Here is a 22,352-nt window from a genome sequence, read left to right on the forward strand (position 1 = left end):
ACCTGAATACACCTCTACACCTTACTTTTCCCCATAAGGGAGCTGTGTCCTCATAGGGTGTTGTTGGGATTCAAGGTCCCCAGGAGATGGGTAATACCAACACATGCACTCAAGCCACAGGAGACTAGCTGCTGCTGTGTACAGTTGTAGTTGAAACTATCTGTCTGAAGCCTCCCATTTACTAATGCACACCTACAATCATCCATCTATAACGGCTCGCTCAATTTTTTTTTAAACTTGCGGTGCAGCACTGACAGCTGAAGTCACTCTACAGTCCAACTGTGGATTAAAGCTTTGGCCTTGAGCGAGTAAAACATCTATTATAGACCTTTACAGAAGAGTAAACCGGAGTAAAAGTAAAAGAGAGAGTTAAATGCTTGATGCACTGAAGTATAGTTTCTGGAGGTCGCAGCACTTTCAGGCGCAGGAACAATTTTTTTTTTTTATTATTGCTTATTATTTTACAACAACTTGACTTAGTTTGCTGTATCACAACTTTGTTTTATTGTTTCCTTTAGTTTCTTAATTATCTACCATGCACTGTCAGCGCCTTTGGCGAGCCATATCCTCACCCAATCTGTTCCCGCACTTTAAGGAAGCAGATCTGCTCCTTCTGTGTCTCCCTGCGCAGCAAGTCAAAGTAAAAAAGGTTACCCACGCATTTCCCCCAGTTGTATAGAGGCCACGTGAAATGTAAATCTCAGCTTTATTTCCTTCCCATCGCGGGGAGCGAAATTTTTATGAAAATTACCTGATCTGAATTTAGATGCGTGGCGCTGCACACACAGGAGCCCGACAAGTAATGAAGAGGCGTATCAACAGGCTGCTGTTGACTCCGCTATACGTGTCTATCAAGAAGACAGACACACACTTTGTGTCGCAGGCCTACAGCTGTGTGTGCGGCACTCGCAGGGCTTTAGAGCCTGATTGAGGTTGTGCTCATTCACCAAGGGATAAACAGGTAATTGAACTGGGGATGTGTCACCGAAATGCACAAAGGCACAGAAACACAGCAGTGTCACTCTCTATCATCCCCCCAGCACACACACGCGCACACGGTTTGTGCAGCTATTCTTCTCAGGACATTGCATTGACTTCCGTTCATTTAGAAAGCCTGAAAGTGTTATTCCTAATCTTAATGAGTTAACGCCTGACCTTAAACTAACCACAATTAAAATCTCAGCCCTAAACTTAAAGCGGACCTAGACCGGAAGTTCCAATTAACGCTGTTTTTTAGTGTGTATCTGCGTCATTACCTTGTTTACAAAGCCCTGAAGTTTCGAAAACAAACACTTCAGCCACTGCTGAAAACGCTATGTTTTATTGTAATCTCGGGCTCAGCGAGATCTCTGAAAAAACCCAGTCCGGTTACGTAAACACCGGTTCTCCAGAACAGCAGATCCTCCTGCTCCGGGCACTAGTCCGGGCACATCCGGTTGCGTACATTGAACCGCAGAAGAAGAATAACGTCCGTTGTGGAGGTGTTTCACGAGCGACAGTGTCTTCTGACTCCGGGTCAAAGTCATAAAAGGGACTGCGGCTGGGAGTCGTGACAAAGCTATTTTTGAACATTGTTAAAACAATGTTTTGATAATGAGGAGCAGAAACCACGTTCCAGAGGGAGGAGCTGCGCTTCTGAGAGCGGGTGTGCTGATTATGTCACTTCCGGGTACTGGCCAATCACAAGACAGTTGGGAAGGCTCTACCCTGGCTGGCCAATCACAACACACTTTGTCTTCTGGGTTTGAGATTTATGTCTGAAATATCGCGGCTCAGGACAGCGTTGGAAAACAGAGATTTCCATCGGCTCGTTTACAACAACTAGGAGGTTTTTGACCATAAAAACAAGTTAATGTATGTAAGTAGACCTCCATAACTAACATATTATGTGCAACAGGAGCACTCTGAGCGTTAAACAAGTTCCTAAAAAATTTAGTTTTGCCTCATTAGGACCAGGTTTTAGTCTCTATGAGGACTACTGGTCATGACAAGGTTAGTGTTTATGCCAGAAAAGGTCTTACAGAGGTAACAAATACAACCCATGGAGACATGACTTGTATTATCATGGAGACAACCCTATAGCCATAACTACTACTGACCATACAACATATCTTCACTGTAAAATGTAATACTTTACGTTATGGGGACATGACTGTAAACAGATTTAGGTCCCCACAACATGAATAAAACCTGGGACACATGTACACACTCAAAACCCTAACCGAACCCGAATTCTACTCCCTAACCCTAAAACCCAGTATTAACCCTCAAAGGGCTCTTTAAAGTTGTGAAGAGTTGCTCTGCATGTTGCATAGTTGTTTCCCTGCTTCAACACACCTGATTCAAATTGTCAGCTCATCAACAAACACTGCAGAAGTCTGACAACAACACTTTTTTTTGAATCAGGTGTGTTTGAGCAGGGAAACGACTAAAAAATGCAGGGGCAGTGAGTCCCAAGGATCAGGATTAAGAAACCCTGATGTAGTGGTTAGTGCTGTTGTCCCTGGGGTTTGTTACCCGGTCGGAACAAGGGCCTTTCTGCATGAAGTTTGCATGTTCCCTGGCTTCCCGTAGTCCAAAAACATTCAGAGGTTAATTATTAGACACTTATTTGACCGCAGGTGTGAGTGTGAGCAGTTGTTTGTCTGTGTGGCCCTGCAATGGACTGGTGACCTGTCCATAGGTAGACGATGAATGAAAATACTTCAGTGGTTGTCTCGGATCCTGGTCTTGAGGACCCACTGCTCTGCATTGGGTCAGCACAGCAGAGGCCTGATAACGACCCATTTATTTGATTCAGGTGTTTTAGAGCAGGGCATGCAAGTGGTTCCCAGGACCAGGATTGAGAAACACTGGTCTCGGATATACACAGAGTGGAGTAACTGCATGGATTTCAGGCCCACTTGCTTTGAGCAAGAAGGAGCAGCAAAAAAAAAAAAAGTAGAAGAAAAAAGCAGCTTGAATCCACAGAGCAACATAAATGCACAGTGGGGTGATAATGTCAAAATAGCCCCAAGTGTCCAAAACCTCCCTCTCATCCCACTTGTAGCTGCTACACTGTACTTAGCGGTGTGTCTTCTTTCTCTTCCTCCACCTGCAGGACAGCTGTGCGCCGCTGCCACGTCTCTCCTCGCTGCTGGAGTGGACGCGCATAGTGTGTGTGTGTGTGTGTGTGTGTGTGGGGGGGGGGGGGGGGGGGTGCACTCCACATCCACCAAAAAAAAAACCCTGCGCGTGTGATGCGCAGCTGTGACTGAGAGCAGCATTGGACACATTCACACTTCCACTCCTCTTGGCTCTTTGTGCACAAAAAGCACTGAAGGGAAGTTTTTGTGTGAGAGTGTGGCTTGTTTTTTTGTTTTTTGTTTTTTTTCTCGGTGCCGTTGCTTTTTCGCGCACGCGTCTCTCTCTCACTCTCTCACTCTCTTTCTCTCTCCACAGAGCGGAGGCATATTGTCTGAGGCGCAGCGCGACAGTGCGGTGTCCGATTACAAACCGTGCGCCGCGGAGCCGCCGGCACAGAGCGCTCCACTGTGGAGCAGAAATAGCACACAGCGCTCTGGAGGCGACGAGAGAGACAGAGAGAGAGAGAGAGAGAGAGACACAGAGAGAGAGAGAGAGAGAGAGAGAGAGAGCGCTCTGTGGAATCACTGCAGAGAGACGGAGTTTTATCGAGGTCCGTTTCTGACAACAGGACAATCAGAAGTGCGGATATTTCAGCAGCTCACCTTTAATTCGTGAGTCCCCCCCCTCACTAACTCTGCTCTCCGGGTGAAGACGCGCAGCTTCAATCCCTGCTAGATGAACGGGAGTTGGACACCTCACCTGGTGAGTCAAAAACGCATTTTTTGTTTTATTATAGGCTGCATGCGCACATGCTTTTATTATTAGACACTGTGTGATGTGTGCAGCCGTTGAGTTTGTTTTCCTCTCACAAACAAAGCAGTGATTTCCGTTTTCTGTCATGTGTGATATTTACAGAGGTGACAAACACGCTGCAGTGTTGAAAAAATGCCACCGTCCTTTCATAAACATTGTACTCGTCCACAAATCCAAAATCTCACAACGTAAATATTAGTTTTAGAAGTTTGTGCATTTCACTCTGCGGTGTTTGGCCACTTGGTGGTGCTGGCAGAGTGCAACCTTCACCTGTTTGAGAGAGCTTCCATCAAACCTTTATATTCAGCAAATTCTCTCTCTCACTTTTTTCTTAAAATGTGCATTTCTGTCCACTTTCTATCATTGATTAGTGTCTTTGTCATCACTAACCGCGTCAGAGGCAAAGGTTGTTGTCTTGTTGTTTGACTGCAGTGCATTGTGAGAGAAACATAGAATTAGAAAAACATAGAAAACATTTAATTTGACTTATTTCCAGACATAAAATAGTGTCCTAGTGTCCAAATTACTGTAGTTTTTTGGTTATTTATTTTATATCAAAGTGGAAGTGGCTGGATTTGTACCTGGTTTTATGTGACGTTTAAGGTGTTTTTGTCCGTCTAAAGCTTTATGTTTAAACCAAAGGTTTTTCAGAATTTTACGTCTAATTGCACTGACATTCTCCTTTTATTCAACACATCCTTGTATGCGTTTTTTCCGACCTTCTAACCATTCACCACATACTCTTATACAACGGTTGAATCAGAGCCAAAGACGTCCTTGAAGGTTTATACCTAACTGTACAGGTTTTGTTATTTGCACAAAAGCTTTATTTGAACTTTTCCTGCCTACCCCTCCATTTTAAACATACAGCAGCTGCATTTCCTTTTCACACACAAAAAAAGGAATCCTGGCAAAGTGTCAGTTTTAGTGTTTGTACCCGAGAGTGTTCGAGAAGATTAGAACAAGTGCGCTGCACAATAGCGGAAGCTTAAGCAGATACAGTGATGTATGTGACCTCATGAATTCAGTTGCCTCTCAGTTCGCTCAGGGCTCAGTACCTGTCTCTTCACATCTCTGCAGCAGGTTCCCCCCTTTTTTTTAAGAGAGCATGCAAATTTGTACTCAAGCACAGAGATTATTGCTTCCCATTCTGTTGGTAATAACACAGTAGCTCTGGAGGAGTTTTAATTTGTGCTGGCTTCAAGGATTCACATGGCATTTAGCTGATGAATACGGTCACCTTTCTCTGATTGTTTTACGCCTGAGACCTGGAAGAGTGATGTGGCTCGTCCATCCCATCACACATGTGCTCACGAATAAAATAAATAAATAAATAAACGTGCTCCTCATCCAGATGGTAGAGTCACTTTAGACTCTGACCGTGTCCAGGCCTTTATTAGATGTTGGATGTTAAAATCCCTGGGGGGTAAGGGAAAGGAAAAAGAAATGAAAAATAAGTACCAAATGAGAGTGAGAGGGATGGAAGTGAAAGTGTTGAATCAAGAAGAAATCATGCCTTTTGGCCACAGCGGTCATTTTCTCTTGCAGTGCAGCTGAAGCTCTAGAGAAACGCTCCATGATGAAAAAACAACATGGTGCAACATGCAGCGTCCACGTCATTGGTGACTTAATCAACATAGTCTTTGAATAGTACACTTATTAGTAAACTAACTTTAAAGGTAAATACTCTGCTTTTTCATATCATATCACACATGGTGTCATAAAAGCATGGACACTCGGCACAATTTATAGACTTAACTTTATAGATTAATTGACCGACAACTGTTTTGATTAAAGATTAATTCATATTTTATTACATTATATGTAAATATACACGTTAATACATTAAGATTTAATCGGGCTAGTTATTAAATAAAACAAGGGAACTTCATCTGCTATTTTTAGAACTTTAGAAAAGTGTGATACACATTCTTTTACTTTTTTTTCCTGACACTTTAAGCACAATATAAGAAAAATGGACAGGGAAATCAATGGAAGGAAGTGTTAGTTGCAACCCCAGAGATCATTTATGGACTCATATCAGAGATGAGCAGCAGATCCAGATGAGGCCATAATGTGGAAGCCAGTGACACATGGCGCGGCCACATATGATTAGCGTGATTGATATTTGTGCCGTGTTGGGAATTTGCCTGAGCGCTGACACAGAACACCAGCATAAACACCGCAATTAGTCCCAGCCAAGAACATTTCACCATGAAAATGACCCAAGTCGCCCCAGCGGGCTGTGTGGTCACCATAGAAACCGAGTGAATGACAGGCCCATTGTCGTCGACCTTTGTGATTCAGCGTCCCCCGTGGGGTCAAGCCCTGTCGGGAGCGAAAGTGAAAGGCATTGTCATGCACGTGTAAACTACACAGCCTTTACCCTGTGGCCCCTCTGTGCTCTTTAAGGCCCTTTGGTTACTTATTTATCTGACACCATGCAGGATGGGGCTCTGGGATTGTTTTGCCCGTTGTACACACACACGGCCTCACAAAAGATCCGATTTTTATTGGCTGTGAATTGCACGGACGCACTGATTTTTACAAATTCTCCTCAGTGGATGATTTAATGCTTGTATGCACAGTAAATTCTGAGACTCAGGCAATAGCTGCAGTTGTGCCGTACTTCCCAGCTCCGTTCACCACCACAAGCTATTTATACATCACAACCACTTTGCCATTATCTCATTCCTCCCCTTGTTCCTCCTGCCACTCCTGATTTGAAGATTGCAGTAGCTGCGGAGGAGCATCCCACATGTTGGAAGACACCGGTTCAAAGTGTTAGGGTTGATTTTGTAGTTTATTTGTTTGCGTGAGTGGCATCATGTTCAGATTTATTTCTGACCCATGCCTATACACAAGTGGGATTGTTGTCAGGGTGAAAGTCAACAGTTCGTTCTTTTATTTTCCAACAACCTCGCTTTATGTAGTGAGGTAGTGTGAGGTTGCTATGGCTACCTCAAGGTTTCCTGCAGGGGATTTGAGTGCCAAACATTCACAAAGGAAAAGAATATGCTGGCAAAATAAAAGTTTATCATCCATGCTATCGCATTTTTTAAAGGCCAAAGTGTCATGACAGTTGCCATAGAGATTGTGAGGATGTTTTCAAGTGGGACGCACAGGGCTCAAGCATTTGTGGATCATTCTCGCAAAAGACTAATGGTAACTTATGTCGCTGCCATACCGATGGTAAAGTGAGTTAACTGTTGCACAGGCACAAAATGAAGACTGATTAGTGGAAGAGGTTGGAAATGAAGCGGTAAAAAGTGCATTTGTAGAAACACCGGAACACGCGCTCGCATCAGTTATGGCATTCTTGTAAAACAGGCAGGGGAAGCTGTGGTAATTTCACACTGCACGCTAAAGAGCAGACACAGCACAGAGGCAGGTGTACGGAATAATCTGAGGCCACAGTACAGTGGGGAAGCACAGGAATGATACTGTATGCACTATTATTTCTGCTACTTGGATCTGAGAATGAATATCTGTGGTTGGAGTCAAACATCCCGTCTCGTGTCTTTATGTCAGAGGGAATTAGCAGCCAAACCAGCCGCGCTGATACACTACATTAACGCTGTCCCACTCGCCACAACAACCTCAAACTCCGCTCAAATAGCCGAGGAATCTGTCTTTCACCCAAAGATGCAAGCACAGGAAGAAGAGACAGACTCTATTTGGGTCACGATTAAATAATCCCCCAAAGCCTCTTTTTCACTGGGGATCGAGCCAAGAGGATGTTTGAAAGGTTAAACAGAGATGGGGCCCAAACTTCTGTGACAACAGGAGAAGCAATTATTGTGAAGTTTTGACGTACTTTTCCTGCACTTGTAGGTGAGAAGAAGACGGGAGATGGGATGGGAGAGAGAGCGCGAGACGGTGTGTAATGAGTCAGGGAAAGAAGAGGTGAAGAGAGGATCCTAAATTAAGAGATTGAGGAAGAAAGAGTGAAGAGGTTTTGCCGGTCTTTGTTTATTGACTGATTGAGTGTCACGGGGCCATTTGAAGGGTGAAATGAGTCATGAGTTGTCACCAAACACGCGGACACACACACACACACACTCCTTTTTTTGTCTCCAGGCTGTCACCCAGCTGTATTTCTCTGGGAGATGAATGACTGTGAAGCATGAATGAGAGGATCATTTGATAGCAGTGCTCAGCTCGTATATTTCTCTTTTATGGGAGCTTCTTTTTTCCGGCTGTACCGCTCGTACCGCTGAGGTGAGAGCAAAACTGGACTGCCTCCTGTGAGACGCTTGACACTCGCTATGTATAGTCACAGCTAAATTAGCAGCCCGCACCTATTATTAAAGCAGGCTCACGGGCCTGTGCTTTCCATGTATTTATTCATGTGGTGTTGTTTTTCATATGTTTTTAATATCAGCAAAAAGAAATAAGACGGCGAAAGTCTTTCATGGGTTTGAGTTTTCCCCCCCTCCTCATGGGACACACGTTGCCGCGTTGCATCTTTACCGAGCATATCATTATAAGATAAGAATCTCTTTTGATGTGATGTGTTTGCAACTGTCTTAGCAATATTGCCATGCGGCAAACAAAGAGAGGAAGCTCTAATTCGTTCAGGAAGAGGATATAAATACGGAAAAATCCTTTAATCTTCAGCAAATGAAAACATTTATCTCTACTTTGAAATCATTACGAAGGGGTAATCAGAGAAATACCCTCAAAAGAGGGTTGCAGGAGGCGGCTCCCCTCCACTGATGAGTGAGAAAACAAAATTAGAGTGCTATACTCCTTTTTGTCCAACCCTATGTAAAAGTTTGTGATACCATCTGAAAGATAATATGGCCCACTACATGTATTTCAGCCTTGCAGGGGAAAAAAATGGGTACGGAAGTGAGATATGGAGGGAGATTAGGGGAGCGATATAAAAAGAGACAGGGAGATCAGACGGAGCAGATAGAGGTGAAAAGATAAGGACTTGGGTTTCCCAGACAAAGAGGGGAGGTGTCTGCATTTTTATGGAAGAGGAAAGGACAAAAGAAAGCAAAAAGGTGAGGAATTATGAAGAGACAGAAGGGGTGATACAAGAGCTGACGTGCAGTCAGCCAGGCTGAGTGGGTTTGAGAGAAATTGTTAAATATATATACGAGCAGGAGTTTCTCCTGGGAGAGAGAGAGAGGTCTTGCTGAGGCATCCGTCTGCTGGATTCATCTGTCAGTGGTCTCGATAGACGAGAGGACAGAGACACTGGCGGGGCAGGACAAGGCTGGGAAGAGAAAAACAGGAGCAGGGAGACAAGGGGGAGGAAAGATGAAGGAAAGACGAGAGAGCGGTACAGACGGGACAAATGAGAGAGAAGCAGAGTGGAGGAAGAGAAAAGGAAGTGAAGGCGGTGAAGGGGACCTGTCTCGCTCACTTACGTGGTTTCAATTTGACGCACTTGAATGTCTAGTAAAGGAATAACTTGTCGTGGAACTCGGCACAGCTAGTCAAATGCTGTTCTTAGATGTCATTTGAAAGTACTTAAGACCTACTCTGTTTTTTAAATTTTAATGCTGCTTCACAATGCTCACAACATTCCAATACGATCCTATTCATTTCACTGCATTTATTTAACAGTTTCAGACTGGATTAAAGTGTTTAAAACACACAAAGGTGAATTATTAAGGAGTACACGGAGGGTTTTCGACTCTTGTTGGCTTGTGACATCTTTCAAGAAAATGTCTCCTTTTCACATTGCAGATGTTTTTTTTAAGTCATAGCAGAGTGAAAAAATTTCTCTCTTGAGACCTCATACATCATGATTATCCAATATTTTCTAAAAGTCCAGACAGAAAATCACACTCCATTTATTAACCACACTAATACTCATTACATGACTTTAACTTGTCACCCTTTGTCCGGGCAACAACCCCGAATTTCTGATCCCCTGGAATAAAGAAGATAATCTGCCGACCCCGGTAAAATGCTACTTATGCACTGTTGCATCAGTATTAACATTCAAATAATCTCATGAATAATAATGAACCCCCAACAGGAACCAATTTTTTTTCACAATCCGTACCTTTACTTTTGACTCTGGAAGTATATTAAGCTGATACTGCTCGCATTGTTTTGCTGAAGTAAGATTTGAATAACCAGGATTACCAGGATGGAGTAATATATTTGGTCTGAGAACTGCACCGGGATTGCTTAGTTAAAGGTGCCATATGTAAGAATGTGGCCAAAAACGGTTACTACATTCAAATTCAAAATAGCGAGGTTTTTTTAGGTTTCGTTTTCTGGCGTAACTGGCAACCCGTGGTTTCTCGGTAGCTGAGACTCTACTGTCTGCAAAGATTGGTAGACGGCGGTAGGTGGCGCCACATGCCAAAACATGATTTCAAAACATAAACATGATTTGCAGTCTGCAAAAGATTTTTTTAAATGCAAATATTTTAACTGTACTGTTGTTGTTGGTGAGTTCAGTTTGTTATATGAACATTATTGAGTCTCTATTAGGAGGATTTTATGGCCAGTTAGATTTATTACATAATGCACCTTTAAGCCTAAGAGAAAGACTGCTGATGCTGCTCATGGCTAGTAAAATAAAATAAAATAAAAAGCAACCACATCTGCATGTTTTCCATGTAAATGATTTTCTCAAATGTCAAAAATCAATAGAACTGAACAAAGATGGAGATCCATCAGTTGTTGTGCAGTATCACCTCTCACTCCCAAGGAAACTACACTTGCTTTTAACTACAGTTGGTGCATTAATAATGCAGCATGCATTTACATAGTGTTTCACTGAGGGACCGCTGGCTTCATTGTTTGTCTGGAACTAAACTAATGTCCTTGAAAGGAAGACGCAGTAAAAAAACGCTAGAAACAAGAAAGCAATCTTGTGGTCTTAACGGTGGAATGCTCCCACCGACGCACTCGCACACACCTACTGCATTGTCTAACACACTCCAGACATGGGACTCCCATGTGTCGTGCCCTTCAGTGTTCTGTGTAGCGCTGCAGTGTGAATGTGTAGTCTACCTCAGTCGTGGACACAATGCCGCCTCAGTTCTGAAGGTGAAACCACTCCGAGGACATGTGGTCTAATCTAAACCACGAACAGTGAATAACAAACCACTTACTTCTCCCACTGAACAACATTTCATTCTTCTTTGAGTAAACCATCGGCAAGAACGAGCCCTCGGTTTTTCCAAACCTTTGGCTGTCTGCCAGCCGCCAGCACCTTATTTTGATGAGTGCACATTTACAGTGTGTGAAGTGGACTTGACTTTTATTTTCTTTACCTCCGTGCATGTTAAGCATAATGGTCATTTGGAACAGAATACCTTTTGTGCTAGAGTGGGAGTTTTGGGTTCAAAGGATATTTTGTTGTGGAACATTGGGCCTATTACAAGTCTAGCCCGGTGCTGGACTTCGGCGATAACGATATCATTTGCTGAGAAGATAATTCTTGCAGTTATTCTAAGAGTGTCTTTCTTTCCCTTAAACAGTGCTGGATGGCTAATGCTGTGAAACTGGAGTGTTTCTGTTCTCCCGCTGTGGCTCTATTGTGTTGCATGAATTCCCTTGAGCAGTGAGTTACGTTCAAGGGTTGTGCTGACTCGCTGCCTGTGCTTCCTCTGCTGCACTGCCCTGTTGGGACTGGAGAGGACTGTTAAAGATTCTCCAAGATGAGATGTGCCAACACCTCCACTCTCACCCCTCCCCTTCCTCCCTTCCTCCCTTCCTCCCTCCACTTCCTCACTTTTGCAGTAAAAATACAAATAAAAACCAAAGCACCTGAAAACACACATCCCAGAGTGTGCACGCATTTCAAGGTGTTATACTGTGCTCAGTTGTGTGGTCTTTACAAAGGAGCGCGGTTGTTGAACCCTGGAGCAACACGCAGTGTATATTTTACAGAGGGATTGCGAGAAACAAAGACGGATGAAATCAACAAATAAATGCCTAGTAGTTAACCAAAGCGACGCAGCAGCAAAAAGATCCAAACACGTAGTATTAAGTACAAGTACTGAGAGTTTATTTATATTCTCAAGTGCGTGCGTGTCCGGCCGCTGGAGTTCAGCAAGGTCACACTAAGCAGTGCAACGTGAAGTATTCTCTTTCACTTTCTCAGGAATGAGTCCACTCCTGGTGGCTGACCTCAGCTTGACTAGACATGACCCTCACCGTGACCCCAGCCACTCCCACTGCTGCCCTTTTTAAATGGCTACATGTACAGCTGTGGGCGATTGGTGCAATGATTCAAAAGCTCCACGTGAACACAGTTTTGCTGCTCGATGTGAGCGCAAGGGACAGGAGTCTAATGTCAGACTTTCGTGAATGCATCGCTTTAAAGCTTGACAGTGGGAAGGCCTGATGCTCGGTGGCCTTTGGAGAGCAGTGTCAGTCATGGCTGATTAAGTAGCGAGACTTTTTAACCTTGCTTATCGATGTGGTGTGATGTGATGTCGGCTGTGTCCAACATTGTTAAGGGCACTTTGACCCAGACAGAAAACATCAGCAAGACGGGGGAGAAAAAAATCCTTTGTCTGAGAGTTCCGCTTGAGCTCTGTGCATAAATGTGATTTCGATTGGCAAGCACCTGTGATAGTGCATGTTCCTAACATGTTTTGATTGGCCGGCACTCTGGGAAATTGAGCATTTTTCAGCTTTTGCCGCACACACAAGTGTGATAATGGACCCAGCAATACGTGTAGCTGCTCCATTCAAAGTGAATGAGGAGTGTTTCTGCTGATGCCCCCACTGCGAACCTGTGCGTTGGCCGTTAATGAAGATAAGTCAAGATCATTTCAATGAAAAAGAAAAAAAAAATCCATGCTGTTGTTTTGGACAGAACTCCAGTGAGGGAGGGAACTCCTACACACAGGATACATTTCCTCTGAACTTGCCATATCACAACACTTTGTTGCAGCGTTTTGTTGTCATTAAAAATAAACCTCTGCCCTTCTGAGGCAAAGGGCCCCATGGCACTCCGATATCTGCTGCGCTCTGTGCTCCTCCCTAAAGGCTCTTACAGTAGAAAAGTTCCCCCTTCCATGCGGCATCAGTTATTGATAAAATGGGGTATTTCTTCCCCAAAGGAAGAACGTCTTTCTATTGAATTTCGAAAAAAGTACACAGAAAGGAGTCATACAGTATGACACAGTGAGAAAAGAAAACTAAATGTAGACGCTATCAAGTTGCTGAGACTCAGAAGGTAATTGTGTGAGTAAAGGTTGTTGATTTTGTTTCCTGTTCACTGCCTCTGCTGGTGCTCAAAGAACCTGAAATATGTCGCTGGAAATCTTCAAGCCATTAGGAATTGTTTTTAGGGAAAGGAAATGTCCCCCCCCCCCCCATGATAGCTCTAAACCTCCCACTTACTCTGCATTGGAAAATATTGTGCAATATTTTATTCATCCCCAGAGGGAAATAACCTTTTTTTTTTTTTTGTCAGTCGCTCTCCTCCTGATGTGGAAGGTCGCAGTGCAGGGATGGGATACAGTAACTTACCCAAGGACATCGGGAATATTTGTTTTCAGTTGTTACAGGCAGTGTTGTGTGTTAATGGGCAAGAAACAACAGTGCTGATGGTTTCCAGGAATGGTTTCTGTCCAAAACACCCACAGGCAGTGGCAGGTCTCGTGTGCACACGGGATTCCACTGTAAGCAATCATTGTCATCGGCGGAGCTCCACACCCACATTGACTCTCCCTGCTCCCCATCTCAGAGCCCCATATATCATCATTAACATTTTCTCATTCCAAATATATGTTTCTTCTTGCCTGGTTTTTAAAAGACGTGAGCTCTTTTAGTAATTGCATGCAGATATTTGCACACGTGTGTGCTCTTACCCAGATTTCGCACTCCCTCGTATATTTAGGGTTCATCAGTTTTCAACTGAGGCAATTATAGTAATTGGCAGGTCACATTTTCCGTCATTCACTGTATGAACCGAAGGACTCCTGCATAGAAATGATGCTTTTTTTAGAAGCTGTAATTGTGTTTGCAAATAATACTAATAATCAACATTAAAAAAAAAATGTCTTGATAAAAATATTCTACATCTCCTCACTGTATCGTGCGGTTAGTGCGAAGGAGGTAAATGATGTTAATTGCAGTGCACAGTCACATGATTTACTGCTATTGTTGTAAAGCAGCAGTAGCAGAACGTAACATAAAGAAACAATTACACAAATCACGCTGTTATTTCTGCCACAGTGGGTGCACTATAATTTAGCCACACACCTAATTCAGCATCTGGTCCCACACAGTCTGTCAGTCAGAATTACCCGTTTCTCTCACTTTTTCGAAACACATCTAGATCCTTAAAAAAAAACACAACAACCCCTGCATGCATTGGATACTGAAAGACTTGCAACATGACGGTTTCATTAATGCGGATCATTCAGCTGTATCGTTGTCTTTAGGGCAGAAAGCTTTCTCACGCTTTAGATGCACAACAACAACTCCACCACTGCAACGGTATGACTGTCCACAGTACATGGAAGAAAATAAAGAGTAAGAAATAAACATAGAGATGGATTTACGGCAGCGGTGGGATAATAAACGATGGACAAAGTGGATATACATTTAGTGCATTTTGCAGGTTAAGAAGTATTAAAAGTTGAGTAAGAGTTCAGCACACCTGCAGACCACATGTGGATTTCTGCACCAGTGTCCTGTGTTGGAAAACGCCACCGTCATCATTTTAACTGAGGGTGGAGGGGATCATTAAGTCATTATTTATGTGCTTTCTGCTGTTTTATCACCTCCAGACACAGGCTCACAAAGCAGACAGCCACCCTCAGAGCCTCAGGAGAATAACATAATTGTATGAGGCAGCCCAGGGGTCCCGTCTAGTAGAAAAAGTGCAGACATTAACAGTCTGGCTCAGTTGTAACCACAGCTAAGACATTTTTCCCCTCCTAGTCATCTCATTTACACCTAGTTTTTTTGTTTATGTTTATTTACTTGCCGCTTCCAGATTTAACTTTTAGGTCCATATTCTCTCCAGTGTGAAGGATGAGGTAGCAGAGAAGTTTTTACAGGCAATGTCCCCATTTAACTGACAGGGTTTTGCTTGATAAGGCCAGATAAGAACACCACTTTAAGCTGCCTCCAGAGCAATTTTGGCTTGTTCCCCGGCAACATTTTTCTAACTTGTAAAAGCAGCAGGGTCATTATTTGGAGTTTTTGTGCAAACTGGTTGATGTTCATGCTGCTCTTTCTTGTCATAAGGTGTGTTTGAATCAATTATCACCGGTTCTATCATAATTTCACACCATGATAGATGATCACAGTCGAATTATTGCAGTTCACATAAAGCACAACCAGGAAACAAGACATTATTATGTTGAGGTGGTCTAAGAAAAGAGGAGAGGGGGGCAAAGACTGAAGAATACAGATCCTCACTGTGTTGCACCTGGAGCTGTGGTTCCTGTGAAAGGCCATGCGAAGTCAGCTCTTCCGACACCGCAGTCCCCCCGGTGTTTCCTTTCCCTTACGTTTAAAAGAGGGTAACTGTTGCTTTTCCAGCTGCGCCTGTCCGCCTCACCCTGCCCCTGTTAGCCTGTTGTTTTCATGTCCTGATTCAATTACCTCGGTGGGGCTGCTCCCCAGACACATGACATATTGGACAGAACTGGAGAGATGTGAGGAATTGCAGCTTTTTTGGCATGTGGTGTGTGTTATTTATGGAAATCCCACTCTTCATCGTGAAGCCACACTTTCCAATCCTTCTTTCATTCCCATGAAGTGCCTCTAAACTCCACAGTTCTTTTCAATCTTTCTCTTTAAAATTCAACTTATATTAATCCTCCTCATTCTCGTCCTCCCTCTCCTTTTGTTCCTGCCTAACCTCTTTAACACCCCTCTCCAACCTCCTTTATCCTTGCCCCATACCCTAATTTCATCTCATCCAACCTCTACTCCTCGTCCTGTCTTGCACCTTCCTCATCCTTTGTTCCTCTATTCCTCTCATTATCACCAGCCGCTCTCCAGTAATCTACCTCAAATGACTTTCTCACCCCTTCTCCCTCTCCAGTCTTTTGCGCCTCTCTTTACCTTTTGAAGAGTAGGTCACTGTGACAGTTAAAGCTATTACTTCATCATGTTTCAGTCTTGCCAGACAGCTCACGCTGACTGGAGCCGTCAAGAATTCATTGACAGACTCCATGGGTGCAGATGTGGGTGTGAACAGTCATGATAGGTCCCTATCCAATGTCAAAGCATTACTGGAACGGTATGTACTATTTACTGTATATAAATACTGAACATTGAACCTGTATATGGCAGAGCTTTCTCTGGATTAACCATCAGTTTGTGACTCCAGTGGTTGTATCATATACTTTATAATAAAACGGACGTCGTCTTCCAATTGGTGATATAGCAGCTGTCGGTCACACTGGTATTCACTCATATGCACTGTTTTTTATCATCTATTTTCTTCTAAATGGGAATATTTTACAAAATAGACGTCCAAAGAATACCTGGAACTACAGAGAATGAGACCATTATCTCGGCGTAGGCGTAGGTGCAAATGGACCAAGGGTTAATACTAAACTCATGACTTCAAAAGGAGAGTTTATAAACCAGCGTGGTTTTCCACGTCGTCCTGTTAAAAACCCTCTCCCAGATCTTTTTTGCCGAACACCGAAAACACAGTGATTCATATGCATGAATGCATGCGTTGCATATGCTCACTCAAACAAAATAATATGCTATACGCAGCAAATATACAATATATGCAGGCACCCAAGCAAACACGCTGGAGAGTTCAGCTGGAACATAAATTGCTTCGCAGTTCAGACACTGTCCCCGCACGTATACATTTAAATTCTTCCACCGACTGTACTTAACAAATCAATGTAAACATATGATAATCCACTTTTGGGTTTCTGTGATAGTGGAGAACACTTCTGCATTAGAATGACCTGAGGCTGAATATAGAAAGAGCTAAAAAATGTGTTGTCTGCCTGTATTTGACTACAAAAACAACATAATTTAGCCCTTTGTGCAAGTGGGAATATGGTAGGGATTATACCAAGGTAATCAGAAATAAGCAGATCTGTGCTGCTAATCTGCCACTCTATATATCCTGCTGCTGGAAATATATACAAAAAAAAATTAAAAGCCATATACACTATATTGTAAATAGTGATTGCAGAAAATAAGAAAAAGCTTAATAGTTGCTCTTTAATGTTATTTGTGATCATAATAGAATACACATTTTGTCTCTGAACATTCAGATTTACGTCCTTGTCAGTCACACATCACACAACAGAACTTAATGGTATGGCTTCAAAACACGAGCAGCACTAATTTATGTGCTAATTATTCCAAAAGGTCAGGAAAGAGTGAATCATAACCCATTATGAATTCCTTAGAGGAATCAGAGTCAGACGTTTTTGCATTTCTTCTTTTATCCGCCCATTAGTCTAAGATATGCAGTTTGCAGTGATATGTGACAAAGACGAGAGACAATCCTGCCAACTGAGGAACAGAAATGTTTCACTCAAGCATTTCACGATAAAATAATAGATACATATTTACTGGATAGCTTTGCTTCTTTCTGAATCGATTTGTCATTTCAGTTGTACAAAAACGTTATGCACCGAACAGCAGGAGGAACTTTTGTGCATAAAAACACCAATGCCTTATCAACACGGAGAGAAACAGCTGCAAAACCGAATAATTAGGATCAGATACCGGCTGCAGACGACGCTCTCGCAAGTGTTAAAACGCAACACAAAAGTAAATAAGGGGGAAGCGCAGACGCAAAAACCCCAACTCACAGAGGAACATGCGAGTAAACAAATCTATACAAGTGGGTCAAATACTCTCACGCTGCTGAAGAAGCCTCTCAACAGTAATGGATACATTTGGGTCAGGTAGACAGCTGCACGCACACACACACACACACGCTTTAAGGTGGTAAACTAAAGAAACCATGCACGCACACACACCACAGCAAACACAAATACAAACAGCAACATCTGGTTTTGGCCTACAATCAATCCCAGATGGACCTCACGACTGGTGTGTCAACAACAGTGGAGACCACACATTAAATACGCCCTGTATTCCTGCAAACGGACTCCTGGGGGATATAGAGCGGTGCGGGGGTGTTAATCAGGACCACAACCCGTAATTCTTATTATAATGATACAGGAAGGTGTTTTCAGAGTGATACATACCATCATTTTTTTTGGGGGGGGGGGGGGGGGGTGTCGGGGGAATGTCGGCCAGTCGAGCACAAATCTGAAGAGCCCAGTGTCTCGTGAAGCTTGAAGGAGTAGTGGTTTCCTTTTTGCACCACTGCAGCGACATAAGACTGAACCTAAACATAGAAATTGAATTAATATATTAGATTTAAAAAGTGATGGCATGCAGCTTTGATGTTGAGCCATCAAAGGCCTAACTACAGGGTTCGGAGGGGCGACGTTGTACTGTACTGTATATTTAGCTGCAAGCTTAAATTAGACTTGTCACAGCTACACACACACAGAGAGAGACACATACCAGCTTCTGTGTCTTTTTTATTGGTCCAGGAATTTACTGCTGACTTGATGGTTTTATTTTCTTTACCTGTGACACAGTGGGAGGGGCTCTGCAAGCACAACATATGTGCGTTAAAAGAAAGAAAACAGGAGAAAACCGTATATAAGAGAGGGCACAGTCACCTGGCCCATACCTGGGTTGTGGAGCCCGCAGCCGTAGAGGCTCGGAGAATTAACTTTGGAGTTTCCCCTCACCAAACCCACACAAACAGTGTTTACACACACACACACACACACACACACACACACACACACACACACACACACGGCTGCTCTCCTATTATATACCTGCTGACACATGCTTTTCATAACAATTATAGACTATTCACAGCTTTACCCAGACCCAGACAAAATGTGAAAGATACACTACATCATTTGTCTGATATGAGATCTGTTCTGACAGATATTGACTCGCAGACAGACTACGATGTACAGTACGTGCAATAGCACCCCCATCTCCCCATCCCCCCCGCCCCACCCCTCGCAACCTCTTTTTGTGTGTGTTGACACATTATCAAAGTGATTTCTATTTGTTACATGGCTCATTTAGGTCAATTAGAGGGAGCTTGTGTTGTGTTTGTCAGTGTATTTGCATGTGTGTGGTGGTGTGTGGTGTGTGTGGGGGCTGCAATTAGCTGTCTGATTGTGACGTTCTGAAATATTCAGCAACGTGGGTCATAAAAGTTTTAAAAAGCCACTTTGTTGCTTCAAGGCAGTGAAGACTCGTGTTTTTATGCAGCTGTAGTCGAGAGAGTTTTGTTTTGAAGAGTCGATGTTTCGGTGTTTGGTGTGTCTGTGCTTGAATTTGTTGCCTCTTCACTACTTTTTCATGCATGCGTGATTTCTTTTCTTTGGCTTTGTTTGCGAAAGTTTTTGTATTATAAACAATTCTAATGTTATAGCTTTCAAAGTATATTTTTTCATCAGTTTTAGGTAAGTTGTACTTGCAGCTTGTCACAGTGACATACTTTCGTAATTGCCCCTGATGTTTTTTCTCTCTGTAAAATAATGAAACATTCCAATTACACTTTTCTTTAACTTGCAGTGCAGAACTTTTGTCTGAAGAACTAAATAAACAATTCATGCGTATATATCCTTACCGTAGACTTTCTTACTTTGTTCTCCCAGCTCCAGCAAACTAGTCATCGCTGGTTGATATAACACATCAAACAAAGGTATTATTTAAAAAAAGTTATTTTTTTCTTCCTGAAAATGACTAAAATGTCAAACTTTAAAATAAAGTGTTTTATCTTTCTTTGCTGCTGAAGTGCTGGTTTATTATGACTCACCCTGAGTCATAAGAAATACAGATACATGATGTTTCTTCTCTTGAATACTCGCTTCTGTGGATCTTAATCTATCAAAGTCACCAATTAGTTCGTTCACTTTTCCTCCTGAACCAAAAGTCCCGTGCTCAATTCATGCTCCTTTAATTACAAACGTGTAGATCTGTCAGTTAATTCCCGATTTAAAAAAACATTTCCATGACTTTGTTGTTCCCCCTGTTTTTTTTTCCAAGTAGCATCACCTTCACGTCAAAGCTTTCACTCGTATTTACCTTGCCCATTTAGACACTTACTGACTTTCTGACAAAATGAAACTCTACTTTTAGGCACACTATACAAAATCAATCCTAAGTTACATTAGCAAACAACATTTTCAGCACTTTACTTCTTTCTTTTTTTTTTTTTTTACCCTGCTTTTATTGTATAGAGCACATTCGGGAAGTGATGATTTGATAAAACTGTATTTACTGTAATGCAGATCTGTCAATTTTCGCTGATACCTGATCTGCTTTATAGCTATAGGGCAAATACTGACCCTGTTGATCCCCATACATAAAGACAATTTCTCAAACTCCCCTGCATGTGTGTGTGTGTGGTCTGCACTTCCGTAATCTACTTGTTTTATATTCTTCTCGTTCCCCCCCCTGTCCATCTAATGTGGCATGTTGATGATTTAGCGATCCACTCAGGTGGAGTGGATTAACTGTGCAGCTCACGTTTTCCCATGTCTGAAGTTTCATTCTTTTGAAGGAGGGCAGAGTGTCATTGATCACAGAGAGAGAGAGAGAGAGCGAGAGAGAGACAGCGTGGAAATATTACAGTGAGTCCTGATTAGTAAGAGTGCAGCGCGACGCGCAGATGGATCAACATCAATAATGGCACAAGGAGAATATATCTGCACGGGGGCCTCAGTTCTTGATTTCCCTCTGAAAATGTGATGCGGCCAACCTTCTGTCCTTGTCCACAAAGTGTGGTGTTGCTTCTAAAATGCAACCACCCCCATCCCCCCACCTCCATCTCCACGCTGCTATGTACATAATCAGATTTTTATGCTCTCCTATGTAAATGCCACGCGGGACAATTTCAAACCCCGACAGCTACAGTGATGATACTAGTTCACCTTTAGTTGGTTCACATTTTTCCTATGATTTTCTGTATCAGTTATGTGAGGGCAAAAGCCTAATTTGACCACGATGCGTTGTCAACGCGTGCTCCAATTTGCTTCTCTCGACCTTCCAGCTGGCATTTTCCAGAAGAAACGTACCTGCACAAAAGGCTTTGTCATGCTTGTTAGTGAGCTCACGGTGAAGGACAACTTTGTCATTAAGCCAGTGCACCTAAGCATGTGGATGAGGGATCTCAAACTCAGGGACTTTTAATCTTCTAATAAGTCCCAAAAGGTTGGGAAAAATGTACTGTTTCATGATTAGGAATTCAAATTATACTCTGATAATTCATCATGATGTTGCAATTAAAAACAGTTGCACACCATTTCAATATAAAAGTGTTGAAAAACATATTCATGATGCAAAATGAATCTGTGAAATGAAGAAAAAAGCAAAAGACTGAATAGAAATAACATGTAGACAATTGTAATTAAACTGTAGTTAATGACATGTATTGACATGAAGGAGATAATAATGTGGTCATATGTGTCGTTGATGTCGCACAAGTGATCAATAATAATTGGATATGATTAATCAACACTGTCATGAAAAAAAGTCGCTTACTAATCGACTCGTTGATGTTGTTGATTGTTCTTTTCACATCCTTTTCACACCGCGGAGCTGATGCACATTTCATCCCTTTTTACCCATATCTGCCAAGATCGTGACAAAAGAGGCTTGTGTTTGATGTAGCTAAAACAACCTCGAGCGAAATTTAATAGCAGGTAATTAATTAGAGACATTGATTGATTGCGTGATCTGCTAAGTTTTCAATAATTGATGCCTTGTCAACTTTCAAAATAGCGATTAGTTGCTGTTGTACGTGGTGATGAACAAAGTTTCATTCTTTTCACCATTTACTGTTTTTTTTGGATGTTATTAGGGTTTTAGTTCTCTATAGAAAAACCCTATTAAGAATGATGGACGTCATCCCCTTCTATTAAAATGACTGCCTCCGCCTCGTCTTCCTCACTCTCGTGGTTTTACCCCCTTTGAGAGTGCGCTGCGAGACGCGAGTGTTTGTTGTGCATCTTCACAAACGGCCTCTCTCTCTCGCGGGGGAAAATACACTGGATCACACAGACGGAAATGCAATTACCGCCTCCCAGCAGATTCCTAATCACTGAGCCCTGATGTTAAAAGTTATCCTCTTTAATGTTTGAATTTCAAAGACACAGCACAAATTATTTGATTTACTCGCCCCCCCCCCCCTTCTTCACAAGATGTAAATAAGCTTATTCACCAGACATTTTTAAATTATGCATTCCATGACCTCAAGAGGGATTTTCGACTTGAATTTAGGTATTTACGGTGAATATGTTGATTTACAGTGACACATCTTTTTAGTAAACTACAAACATTTTCTCTCTTCCTGCCTGTGTGTGTGTGTGTGTGTGTGTGTGTGTGTGTGTGTGTGTGTGTGTGTGTGTGTTTGTATGAACAAACATCAAACTTCCTCCGGGTCGATACTTACTGCAACGCTCAACTTATTTAATGAGCAGCTGCTTCCG

At 42.6% G+C, this 22,352-nt stretch overlaps 1 protein-coding gene across 1 annotated transcript in view; it reads left to right on the forward strand.

The window, feature by feature from the left end:
• The first annotated feature begins 3,693 nt into the window (after positions 1-3,693).
• The window catches only part of sema5a (sema domain, seven thrombospondin repeats (type 1 and type 1-like), transmembrane domain (TM) and short cytoplasmic domain, (semaphorin) 5A), a 124,181-nt gene continuing 105,522 nt past the window's right edge, over positions 3,694-22,352 (forward strand). The window contains exon 1 of the mRNA XM_083901966.1: positions 3,694-3,828. The gene's annotated coding sequence lies outside the window, so the exon portion shown is untranslated. The remainder of the gene's footprint in view (positions 3,829-22,352) is intronic.

This window comes from Microchirus variegatus (genome assembly GCF_963457635.1).
Source record: "Microchirus variegatus genome assembly, chromosome: 15".
Classification (NCBI taxonomy): Eukaryota; Metazoa; Chordata; class Actinopteri; order Pleuronectiformes; family Soleidae; genus Microchirus; species Microchirus variegatus.